Source organism: Triticum aestivum, chromosome 5A (genome assembly GCF_018294505.1).
Source record: "Triticum aestivum cultivar Chinese Spring chromosome 5A, IWGSC CS RefSeq v2.1, whole genome shotgun sequence".
NCBI lineage: Eukaryota > Viridiplantae > Streptophyta > Magnoliopsida > Poales > Poaceae > Triticum > Triticum aestivum.
Window position 1 is genome coordinate 185,595,247 of NC_057806.1, and position 13,109 is coordinate 185,608,355.

A 13,109-nucleotide genomic window follows, 5' to 3' on the forward strand; every position below is an offset into this window, starting at 1 on the left:
TGTCCAGGAAGAAGTACCAGTGGTGAAGGATTATCCCGATGTATTTCCGGATGAGTTACCGGGTATGCCGCCAGATCAGGAGATTGAGTTTTTGATTGAGTTGCTGCCAGGCACAGGGCCTATCTCCAAGAGGCCATATCGAATGCCTGCTAATGATTTGGAGGAAGTCAAGAAACAGATTAAGGAGTTACTAGAGAAAGGGTATATTCGCCCAAGTTCATCACCTTGGGGAGCCCCAGTACTTTTAGTGGAGAAGAAGGATGGAACCTTGAGAATGTGTGTGGATTACCGCTCTTGGAATGAGGTGACCATCAAGAACAAGTATCCCCTACTGATGATCAATGACTTGTTTGACCAGCTAGAAGGAGCTAGTGTTTTCTCCAAGATCGATCTTCGATCGGGTTATCACCAGTTGAAGATTTGTGAGAAGGATATACCCAAGACAGCTTTTACCACAAGGTATGGGCTTTATGAGTATACAGTCATGCCCTTTGGTTTGACTAATGCCCCTGCCTATTTTATGAACATGATGAACAAAGTATTCATGGAGTTCCTAGATAAGTTTGTTGTGGTATTCATTGATGACATATTGGTTTACTCCAAGAATGAGGAGGAACACGCTGAACATCTGCGCTTAGTTTTGGAGAAGCTCAAAGAACATCAGCTTTATGCCAAGTTCAGCAAGTGTGAGTTTTGGCTGAAGGAAGTCGGATTCCTTGGACATGTAGTGTCAGGTGAAGGGATTGCAGTGGACCCTACCAAGGTAGAGTCAGTCACGGAATGGAATGCACCCACCACAGTTGGCAAGATTCATAGTTTTCTTGGGCTTGCAGGATATTACCGGAGATTTATTGAAAATTTCTCCAAGATTGCCAGGCCCATGACATCATTGTTGAAAAAGGACACCAAGTTCGTTTGGACTGAAGAGTGTGAAGCCAGCTTTCAAGAGTTGAAGAAGTGTTTGGTTACAGCCCCAGTGTTAGTCCTGCCTGACGTACACAAGGACTTTCAGGTGTATTGTGATGCTTCACGTCAGGGACTTGGAGGTGTTCTTATGCAAGAGGGGAAGGTTGTAGCTTATGCTTCACGACAGCTTCAACCTCATGAGTTGAACTATGCCACGCATGATTTGGAGTTGGCAGCTGTAGTGCAGGCACTCAAGACATGGAGACACTATCTTATTGGGAATCGTTGTGATGTTTACACGGATCACAAGAGTTTGAAGTATATCTTCACGCAGAAAGAGTTGAATCTCAGGCAAAGGAGATGGTTGGAACTTATAAAGGATTATGACATGAGTCTGCATTATCATCCAGGAAAAGCCAACGTTGTGGCAGATTCCTTGAGCCGTAAGAGTTATGTTAATACCCTTACAGCAGGAGGTTTACCTGAGGAGTTATGTGATGAGCTTAGAGACCTTCAATTGGAAATAGTTCCAAGAGGTTATGTTGCCGCACTCGAGGTGCATTCCACCTTGTTGGTAAGAACCAGAGAAGCCCAGAAGTTGGACCAAGTTATTGCTGAGATCAAAGAAATGATGAGCAAAGGGAAAGCAGAAGGATTCCGTGAGGATGAACATGGAACCATATGGTTTGAGCAACGGATTTGTGTACCCAATGACCCAGAGATCAGGAAGTTGATTCTTCAGGAGGCTCACGACTCACCATATTCGATACACCCAGGCAATACCAAGATGTGTTTGGACTTGAAGGAAAGTTTTTGGTGGGCCAGTATGAAGCGGGAAATTGCCGAGTATGTGGCAATATGTGATGTATGTCAGAGAGTAAAGGCAGAACATCAGAAACCAGCAGGATTACTTCAGCCGTTGCCGATACCTGATTGGAAATGGGATAAACTTGGTATGCACTTTATCACGGGGTTACCCAGGACCCGTTCAGGTTATGATTCCATTTGGGTAATAGTGGATCGTTTGACCAAGGTTGCTCACTTCATTCCAGTAAAGACCACCTATACAAGTGCTAAGCTGGCAAGGATATATATGACTAGGATCGTATGTCTGCATGGAGTTACAAGGAGCATAGTATCGGATAGAGGAACACAGTTTACCTCAAAGTTTTAGAAACAGTTACATGAAACTTTGGGTACCAAGCTAGAGTTCAGTACAGCCTTCCACCCACAGACTGATGGGCAGACAGAGAGGGTCAATCAGATTCTAGAGGACATGTTGAGAGCGTGTGCGCTAGACTATGGGTCTAGTTGGGATGATAACTTACCCTACGTAGAGTTCTCATACAACAACAGCTACCAAGCCAGTTTGCAGATGGCCCCTTTTGAGGCATTGTATGGAAGGAAATGCAGGACACCTTTGATGTGGGATGGAGTTGGAGATCGCAAATTGTTTGGACCTGATTTGATCAAGGATTCTGAGGAGAAGGTCAAGTTGATTCGTGACAGACTTAAGATAGCTCAGTCAAGGCAGAAAAGTTATGCCGATGCTAAACGCAAGGAAGTGATCTATGAAGTGGGAGATAGAGCATATCTTAAAGTGTCTCCACTTCGAGGTATTAAGAGATTTGGAGTCAAAGGAAAGTTAGCACCATGATTTGTGGGACCATACAGAGTTATGGAACGCAGAGGAGAGGTTGCATACCAGTTGGAATTACCAGAGGCTTTGTCAGGAGTTCATGATGTGTTTCATGTTTACCAGCTGAAGAAGTGTCATGCAGAGATGGCAGAGATCCCTTTGAGAGATACAGTGCCACTAGAAGAAATTCAGTTGGAGAGCGATCTGACTTATGAGGAGAAACCTATTAAGATTCTGGAGACTGCAGAAAGAATCACTCGTACCAAGATCATCAAGTTCTGCAAGGTTCAGTGGAGTCACCACACCAAGGAGGAAGCTACTTGGGAACGAGAGGAAGATCTTAGACAGGACCATCCACACCTTTTTGCTGGCCAACCCGAATCTCGAGGACGAGATTCATCTTAAGGGGGGTAGGTTTGTAACATCCCAATTTTTATTAAATTTGGATGTTAATAGAATCATTCAATGCATATCATATTTCTTTGCATTATGGAGTTTTTTTATATTCAAATAATATCTTTTCCACTCGAGAAAAACAAATGAGAGGGGATAAGATGACTTCCTCAAAATATAAAAGAGTGGGAAATTTTATTTTGAATATTATTTGAAGTTTTGGAGTTTATTGGTATTTATTTTATTTGCAAAAAGTGCATTAATTGCATTAGGAAAATATTTTCAAAATGTTCTATGCTTAAGTTAATGTTCATTAGGCTCTAAATATTGCATAGTTATTTTAGAAATTATTGTGGTGTTTTTATTAATTCATTTGAATTGTTTAGGGACACTTTAGTCTTAGGTTAAAACAAACACACGCACTCACCCGCCTGGACCGAAACCAGTTCGGCCCAGGGACGCGCGCGCTCAGCCAGCCGCGCCAGGCCAGCCGGCCAAGCTGGCCATTTGGCCCAAGGCCAGCGCCCCAGCGCCCGAAACCTCCCGCACCGGACGACCGCCCGCGCCCCCTCTCGCTCGCTACCGCCGCTGCCACTGCCAAACGGGCCCCGCCTCGTTAGCTCGTTCCCAACCTCCCGCACGGCGCGGGATAAACATCCGCGCCTCGTCGCCCGCAACCGCCGGCCGCCTCGCGCTCGGATAGAGCTTATCCGCAGCTCCCGTGCCCTCTGCCCTCGCCTATAAATCCCCTCGACCCCCTCTTCCATCCTCGCCATCTCGCTTCATCCCACGCTGCTCATACTGCTCGCAGTCGCCGTTCGCATCTCGCCGGAGCCGCGCCACTCCTCGTCCATTTCGTCGTCTGTGGCACCCCCTAGCTCTCCTTCCTTTTTCAATTGGATCCCCGCAACAACGCGCATCGTTTTGACACATTTTTTGCCCCTAGGTACCGTCGGAGCCGCCGCACCGTCGATGCCGGAGTCGCCGGAGCTCCGAAGGCTGTCGTCTTCGCCCCGCCCCGTCCGGACATCGCTGACGCACGCCGACACCACCTTCGCGACGCCCAAGCCGCGCCGCACCTCCCCGTCTTCTTCACCGACACCGGGACCCGCCGTAGCCACCGCCCCGTTCGACCCGAGCCGCCATCGTCGTCCTCTGCTCGTCGCCGGCCACCACCACCCGCTGTAAGCCGCCGCCCCACCCTCGCCCGTTAGATCGGTCACCAACGGCCTAGATTAGATTAGGTCAGTTTTTTTTAGTTGAACCGGTACGCGGTTAACCGCGGTTTTTATTTTAAAAACTACCGATCGGTTTCCTTTAGACCGTGCAGTTTTATTTAAACCGAGCGTCGGTTTTATTTAGTTAGCCACCGCCGCTGTTTTTTTTCTTATTTAGTGGCCGTTCGCCGTATAGCCTCCGCAGCGGACGCTGCTCGGCCAGCCAAGAGCCGCCACGTGTCCAGGGACCTGTTTGCGATTGTTTTCTTCACTGTTTAGTCCCTTTTATCACAGATTAGTCCCTAAGCTTAGATTAGCCATAACTTTAGATCGAAACTTGATGAAACCAGCGGCAAATTCTTCGTATTGTTTAGACCTATCCAGTGGTATACCTTTTGCACACTTTTGTCAGATTCAAATTTGAATTTATTCAGATTCGAATTCGAACTTCAAATGGCCATATCTCTCAAACCGTAGCTCCGATTAAGTTGATTCTTTTTGCACTTTGTCACCGTAGCCAAACCCTATCACCTGGACCTTTGTCACAATAATTTTCACACACTAGAATCTGCCTATTAATATTTTTACTAGTATGCATAGTATGCACTATAGTTCACATCACTTCCTGAACCATAGGCCCATGTTGTTTTACACTTAGAATATTTTTCATGCTAGTGTGATGTTTGTTTATTTGGTTTTTCTGAGACTTTTGCTTTGCATGTTCTTCTTGGTTCTCTTGAATGTTTGCTTATGTTTTTTTATCTTCTTTGCGATAGATTGCCCGGAGTGCGAAGCAGAATATTATTAGTCTTTAGAATTCAACCAGCAGTACCAAGGCAAGTTGCATCTTGATCATGTTTCATTACCTATGTTTTTATTATGCACTTAGTTCTTTGCGGTAGGACTGCATGGTAGGAATTGATGCCGCATGACATGGTGGCAAAGTACAGTGGGGCACACATGGGAAATCCATGGTGGTGCACCACTAGTGGATCCTCCGCTCAGGCTCAAAGAGATCAATCGTATTCTCATGTCTAGAAGCTTACGTGCGCAGCCACAAGCCAATATGGGCTCTGGCTTAGTTGAGTAGTTAGTGTGACCCCTTCCGGGATGGGCTAGTAGATGTAGAATGAGGTAGGTGTACCGGCCTATCCGTGGGTTAAGGGGGGACATTTTCGGAAGACTATGTCTCGATCTTCCGATCATGGAGGTGGTCGAGTCTTATGGGGAAAAGTGTGCAAACCTCTGCAGAGTGTCAACCTAATCGATTAGCCGTGTCCTCGGTTACGGACAGCTTGAGCATCTAGTAGTGGAAATGTCAGGAGATCTCCTCACCTTTAATTAAACAGTTGGGTTTTAAATGAAACTTGGGGACGGATGGAGTCGGATTTGCCAACTCATCCTACGCAAATGTGTAGTAGTAGAATAACAATCTTTTCTAATAGGGAAAAACTAGCTTTATGCAAAAAAAACTAAACTTAGAACTTTCCACCAGCCAAACTGCATGTAAAAGTAGGTTCATTACACTATGATGTGACTTGCCAGTATATTCAATGTACTGACCCATTTGGCTGCAACTTATCACGTTGCAGATATATCCGACGAGGATTAAGGTGCGATAGGTCGATGTTCTACACTCAACCTTGCTCGTGGAGTTGGACTCATTTACTTCTTTGCTTCCGCAGTATTTGCTTATTGGCTTTATGCCCTATTTTGTAATAACTGTATTGCTCCTGGACTATCGATGTAATAAAGAGATGTGTGTTACTTCTGTTATTTCATCGAGTACTGTGTGTGCTAGCAAGTTGATCCAGGGACTAGCACGGTAAGCACAGAGACTTCGACTCTTACCGAGTTGGGTCGCTACAATCCAACTTGCTTGCTCATGAAGACCTAGGGCAATTTGAGGAAGCCCATCATTGGAATATACAAGCCAAGTTCTATAATGTAAAATTCCCACTAGTATATGAAAGTCATAACATGAGAGACTCTCTACTATGAAGATCATGGTGCTACTTTGAAGCACAAGTGTGGTAAAAGGATAGTAACATTGTCCCTTCTCTCTTTTTCTCTCATTTTTTTTATTTTTTTTATTTGGGCCTTTCTCTTTTTTTTGGGCTTCTTTGGCCTCTTTTTTTATTTTTCGTCCAGAGTCTCATCTCGACTTGTGGGGGAATCATAGTCTCCATCATTCTTTCCTCACTGGGACAATGCTCTAATAATGATGATCATCACACTTTTATTTTTCTTACAACTCAACAATTACAACTCGATACTTAGAACAAAATATGACTCTATATGAATGCCTCCGGCGGTGTACCGGGATATGCAATGAATCAAGAGTGACAAGTATGAAAATTATGAACGGTGGCTTTGCCACAAATACTATGTCAACTACATGATCATGCTAAGCAATATGACAATGGTGGATGTGTCATGATGAACTAGATGATGGAAAGTTGCATGGCAATATATCTCGGCATGGCTATGGAAATGACATAATAGGTAGGTATGGTGGCTGTTTTGAGGAAGGTATATGGTAGGTGTATGATACCGGCGAAAGGTGCGCGGTATTAGAGAGGCTAGCAAGGGTGGAAGGGTGAGAGTGCGTATGATCCATGGACTCAACATTAGTCATAAAGAACTCATATACTTATTGCAAAAATCTAGAAGTTATCAAAGCAAAGTACTACGCGCATGCTCCTAGGGGGATAGATTGGTTGCAAAAGACCATCGCTCGTCCCCGACCGCCACTCATAAGGAAGACAATCAATAAATAAATCATGCTCCGACGTGCATGCTACGGGAATCACAAACTTCAACACAAGTATTCTTTAAATTCACAACTACTCCACTAGCATGACTTTAATATTATCACCTCCATATCTCAAAACAATTATCATGCTTCAATCTTTTCTTAGTATTCAACACACTCAAAAGAAAGTTTCACAAATCTTGAATACCAAGCATATTATTATTAAGCAAATTACCATGCTATTAAGAGACTCTCAAAATAATTTAAGTGAAGCATGAGAGATCAATAGTTTCTTTAAAACAAATCCACCACCGTGCTCTAAAAGATATAAGTGAAGCACATAGAGCAAAATTATAACGCTCAAAAGATATAAGTGAAGCACATAGAGCAAAACTACTTAGCTCAAAAGATATAAGTGAAGCACATAGAGTATTCTATCAAATTTTAATTCATGTATGGCTCTCTCAAAAGGTGTGTACAGCAAGGATGATTGTGTCATACTAACAAACAAAGACACAAATAATATAAGACGCTCCAAGCAAAACACATATCATGTTGGTGAATAAAAATATAGCTCCAAGTAAAGTTACCGATGGAAGTGGACGAAAGAGGGGATGTCCGGGGCATCCCCAAGATTTGACTTTTTGGTGTCCTTGGATTATCTTGGGGGTGCCATGGGAATCCCCAAGCTTAGGCTCTTGCCACTCCTTGTTCCATAATCCATCAAATTCTTACCCAAAACTTGAAAACTTCACAACACAAAACTCAAAATAGAAAACTCGTGAGCTCTGTTAGCGAAAGAAATCAAAAGACCACTTCAAGGTACTGTAATGAACTCATTATTTATTTATATTGGTGTTAAACCTACTGTATTCCAACTTCTCTATGGATTATAAACTATTTTACTAGCCATAGATTCATCAAAATAAGCAAACAACACACGAAAAACAGAATCTGTCAAAAACAGAACAGTCTGTAGTAATCTGTAGCTAGCGCAAGATCTGGAACCCCAGAAATTCTAAAATAAATTGCTGGACGTGAGTAATTTATCTATTAATCATCTTCAAAAAGAATTAACTAAATAGCACTCTTCAAATAGAAATGGCAGCAGTTCTCGTGAGCGCTAAAGTTTCTGTTTTTTACAGCAAGTTCAACAAGACTTTCCCCAAGTCTTCCCAACGGTTCTACTTGGCACAAACACTAATTAAACACAAAAAACACAACCAAAACAGAGGCTAGATAATTTATTTATTACTAAACAGGAGCAAAAAGCAAGTAATAAAAATAAAATTGGATTGCCTCCCAACAAGCGCTATCGTTTAACGCCCCTAGCTGGGCATAACAAGCGAGGATAGATCTAGGTATTGCCATAGTAATAGGATAGATTGGTGAAAATCATTTCATATTATGTACGTTCCGCAGCAAGTTTTCTTTGAGGCAAGCAAAAGTAATCAAAAGGACTAAATTTAACACGACAAAAGTCCCCAAGATCAACCTTGGGAGGTATAGGTTCCTCCTTTGGTCCTTCATAATGCGCAACCAATTCATCATTATAAGCATTCTTTTGACAGAACTTTGTGAGCCTATATTCAAGAGAATATCCTAGTTCATTATTTCGAATAGCCAAATCATCATTAAGTTCAGAAATTCTATCAACTAAAACCTTGGTAGGAACCCTTCTTCTAAGATTTTCATTAAAAGCAACATAATCTAGAGATTGAAAGCGCATTATTTCTTCTTGATCAAAGAGGATAGCCTCTATGGGAGGACGGCAAGCGTCCACCCTATAATGCGCAAAGATTTCTTTGGCTTCTCTCATTATGAATCTAAACTCATGAGCCAAAAAGATAGTAGTGGCACGCTTAACAGAAGAATGCTCAATATTAGAAAATTCCAGAAAAATCCTTTGTATGGAAGGATGCATGTGCATGAATTGTGTTTCAAGTTTAACTACAAGCATGGCAATAGTGTCCGCAAGACTACTAGTTCTGTGAAGGATAGAACTACACATAGAAGGTAAAGCACCAGAACAAGTAAAGAAATCTTGAATAACTCCTTTTCCAATAATATTACCACTACCAACACGGAAATTTTTTTTGTATGAAAGATGGTGGGTTCTTTAGTAGGAGCATCAGAATTTACCATGATATTGTTATCGCCCATATTGGCGATAACTTCCCCAATTTCAGACATAACGACAAGCAAGAAAACTAGCACACGAGCAAATAAGAGCAAACGGGCAAAAGAGGAAAACAGAGAGGGAGGATAGAGAGAGAGGGCGAATAAAACGGCAAGGGTGAATTGGGGGGAGAGGAAAACGAGAGGCAAATGGCAAATAATGTAATGCGAGAGATAGGGATTGTGATGGGTACTTGGTATATTGACTTTTGCACAGACTCCCCAGCAACGGCGCCAGAAATCCTTCTTGCTACGTCTTGAGCTTGCGTTGGTTTTCCCCGAAGAGGAAGGGATGATGCAGCAGAGTAGCATAAGTATTTCCCTCAATTTTTGAGAACCAAGGTATCAATCCAGTAGGAGGCCATGCTCAAGTCCCTCGTACCTGCACAAAACGATAGCTACTCGCAACCAACGCGATTAGGGGTTGTCAAGCCCTTCACGGTAACTTACGAGAGTGAGATCTGATAGATAGAATATTTTTGGTATTTTTGGTATAAAGATGCAAAGTAAAAAGTAAAGGCAAAGTAAATAGCAAAACAATATTAAAGTGATAGAGATTGATATGATGAGAATATACCCGGGGGCCATAGGTTTCACTAGTGGCTTCTCTCAAGAGCATAAGTATTCTACGATGGGTGAACAAATTACTGTTGAGCAATTGACAGAATTGAGCATAATTATGAGAATATCTACGCATGATCATGTATATAGGCATCACGTCCGCGACAAGTAGACCGAAACAATTCTGCATCTACTACTATTACTCCACTCATCGACCGCTATCCAGCATGCATCTAGAGTATTAAGTTAAAAACAGAGTAACGCCTTAAGCAAGATGACATGATGTAGAGAGATAAATTCATGCAATATGAAATAAACCCCATCTTGTTATCCTCGATGGCAACGATGCAATACATGCCTTGCTGCCCCTTCTGTCACTTGGAAAGGACACCGCAAGATCGAACCCGAAGCTAAGCACTTCTCCCATGGCAAGAACTACCAATCTAGTTGGCCAAACCAAACGGATAATTCGAAGAGACTTGCAAAGATAACCAATCATACATAAAAGAATTCAGAGAAGACTCAAATATTATTCATAGATAGACTTGATCATAAACCCACAATTCATCGATCTCAACAAACACACCGCAAAAGGAAGATTACATCGAATAGATCTCCACAAGAGAGGGGGAGAACTTTGTATTGAGATTCAAAGAGAGAGAAGAAGCCATCTAGCTACTAACTATGGACCCGAAGGTCTGAGGTAACCTACTCACACCTCATCGGAGAGGCTATGATGATGTAGAAGCCCTCTGTGACGACGGCCCTCTTCCGGTGGAGCTCCGGAATAGGCCCCAAGATGGGATCTCGTGGATACAGAAAGTTGCAGCGGTGGAATTAGGTTTTTGGCTCCTGTTCTGATCGTTTGGGGGTACGTGTGTATATATAGGAGGAAGAAGTACGCCGGAGGAGCAACGAGGGGCCCATGAGGCAGGGGGCGCGCCCTAGGGGGGGCGCCCCCCACCCTCGTGACCGCCTCTTTTGTTCCTTGGAGCAGGGTCCAAGTCTCCTGGATCACGTTCGGTGAGAAAATCACGTTCCCGAAGATTTCATTCTGTTTGGACTCCGTTTGATATTCTGTTTCTCCGAAACACTGAAATAGGCAAAAAACAGCAATTCTGGGTTGGGCCTCCAGTTAATAGGTTAGTCCCAAAAATAATATAAAAGTGGAAAATAAAGCCCAATATAGTCCAAAATAGTAGATAATATAGCATGGAGCAATCAAAAATTATTGATACATTGGAGACGTATCAAGTACATGGGATTGTGTGAAGATTACCCCTCTTGCAACAAACCTACCATGCAGCTATGCCTCTAAGTCGTGCCCCGACATGTTGGAGATATAGCCGCATTGTGGGTGTTACATATGGTCAAGACATGATGCTAAATTTTATTGTATGAGATGATCATGTTTTGTAACACAGTTATCGGCAACTGGCAGGAGCCATATAGTTGTCGCTTTATTGTATTAAATTCAATCGCCATGTAATTGCTTTACTTTATCACTAAGCGGTAGCGATAGTCGTGGAGGCAATAGTTGGCGTGACGACAACGATGCTTCAATGGAGATCAAGGTGTCAAGCCGGTGACGATGGTGATCATGACGGTGATTTGGAGATGGAGATCACAAGCACAAGATGATGATGGCCATATTATATCACTTATATTGATTGCATGTGATGTTTATCCTTTATGCATCTTATTCTGCTTGATTGACGGTAGCATTATAAGATGATCTCTCACTAAATTTCAAGGTACAAGTGTTCTCCCTGAGTATGCACCATTGCCAAAGTTCATCGTGCCGAGACACCACATGATGATCGGGTGAGATAATCTCTACGTTCATATACAACGGGTGCAAGTCAGTTTTTGCACACGCAGAAATACTCGGGTTAAACTTGACGAGCCTAGCATATGCAGATATGGCCTCGGAACACTGAGAATGAAAGGTCGAGCGTGAGTCATATAGTAGATATGATCAACATAGTGATGTTTACCATTGAAAACTACTCCATCTCACGTGATGATCGGACATGGTTTAGTTGATATGGATCACGTGATCGCTTAGATGATTAGAGGGATATCTATCTAAGTGGGTGTTCTTAAATATGATTAATTGAACTTTAATTTATCATGAACTTAGTACTTGATAGTATTTTGCTTGTCTATGTTGTTGTAGATAGATGGCTCGCGCTGTTGTTCCATTAAATTTTAATGCGTTCCTTGAGAAAGCAAAGTTGAAAGATGATGGTAGCAATTACACGGACTGGGTCCGTAACTTTAGGATTATCCTCATTGCTGCACAGAAGAATTACATCTTGGAAGCACCGTCGGGTGCCAAACCCGTTGCAGGAGCAACACCAGATGTTATGAATGTCTGGCAGAGCAAAGCTGATGACTACTCGATAGTTTAGTGTGCCATGCTTTACGGCTTAGAACCGGGACTTCAACGATGTTTTCAATGTCATGGAGCATATGAGATGTTCCAGGAGTTGAAGTTAATATTTCAAGCAAATGCCCGGATTGAGAGATATGAAGTCTCCAATAAGTTCTACAACTGCAAGATGGAGGAGAATAGTTCTGTCAGTGAACATATACTTAGAATGTCTAGGTACCATAACCACTTGACTCAACTGGGAGTTGATCTTCCTATTGATAGTGTCACTGACAGAGTTCTTCAATCACTGTCACGAAGCTACAAGAGCTTCGTGATGAACTATAATATGCAAGGGATGGATAAGAAGATCCCCGAGCTCTTCGCAATATTAAAAGTTGTGGAGGTAGAAATCAAGAAGGAGCATCAAGTGTTGATGGTCAACAAGACCACCAGTTTCAAGAAAAAGGGTAAAGGGAAGAAGAAAGGGAACTTCAAGAAGAACGGCAAACAAGTTGCTGCTCAAGAGAAGAAACCCAATTCTGGACCTAAGCCTGAGACTGAGTGCTTCTACTGCAAAGGGACGGGTCACTGGAAGCAGAACTGCCCCAAGTATTTGGCGGATAAGAAGGATGGCAAGGTGAACAAATGTATATGTGATATACATGTTATTGACGTGTACCTTACTAAAGCTTGCAGTAGCACCTGGGTATTTGATACTGGTTCTGTTGCTAATATTTGCAACTCGAAACAGGGACTATGGATTAAGCGAAGATTGGCTAAGAATGAGGTGACGATGCACATGGGAAATGGTTCCAAAGTCGATGTGATCGCAGTTAGCACGCTACCTCTACATCAACCTTCGGGATTAGTTTTAGACCTGAATAATTGTTATTTGGTGCCAGCGTTGAGCATGAACATTATATCCAGATCATGTTTGATGCGAGATGGTTATTTATTTAAATTAGAGAATAATGGTTGTTCTATTTATATGAGTAATATCTTTTATGGTCATGCACCCTTGAAGAGTGGTCTATTTTTAATGAATCTCGATAGTAGTGATACACATATTCATAATGTTGAAGC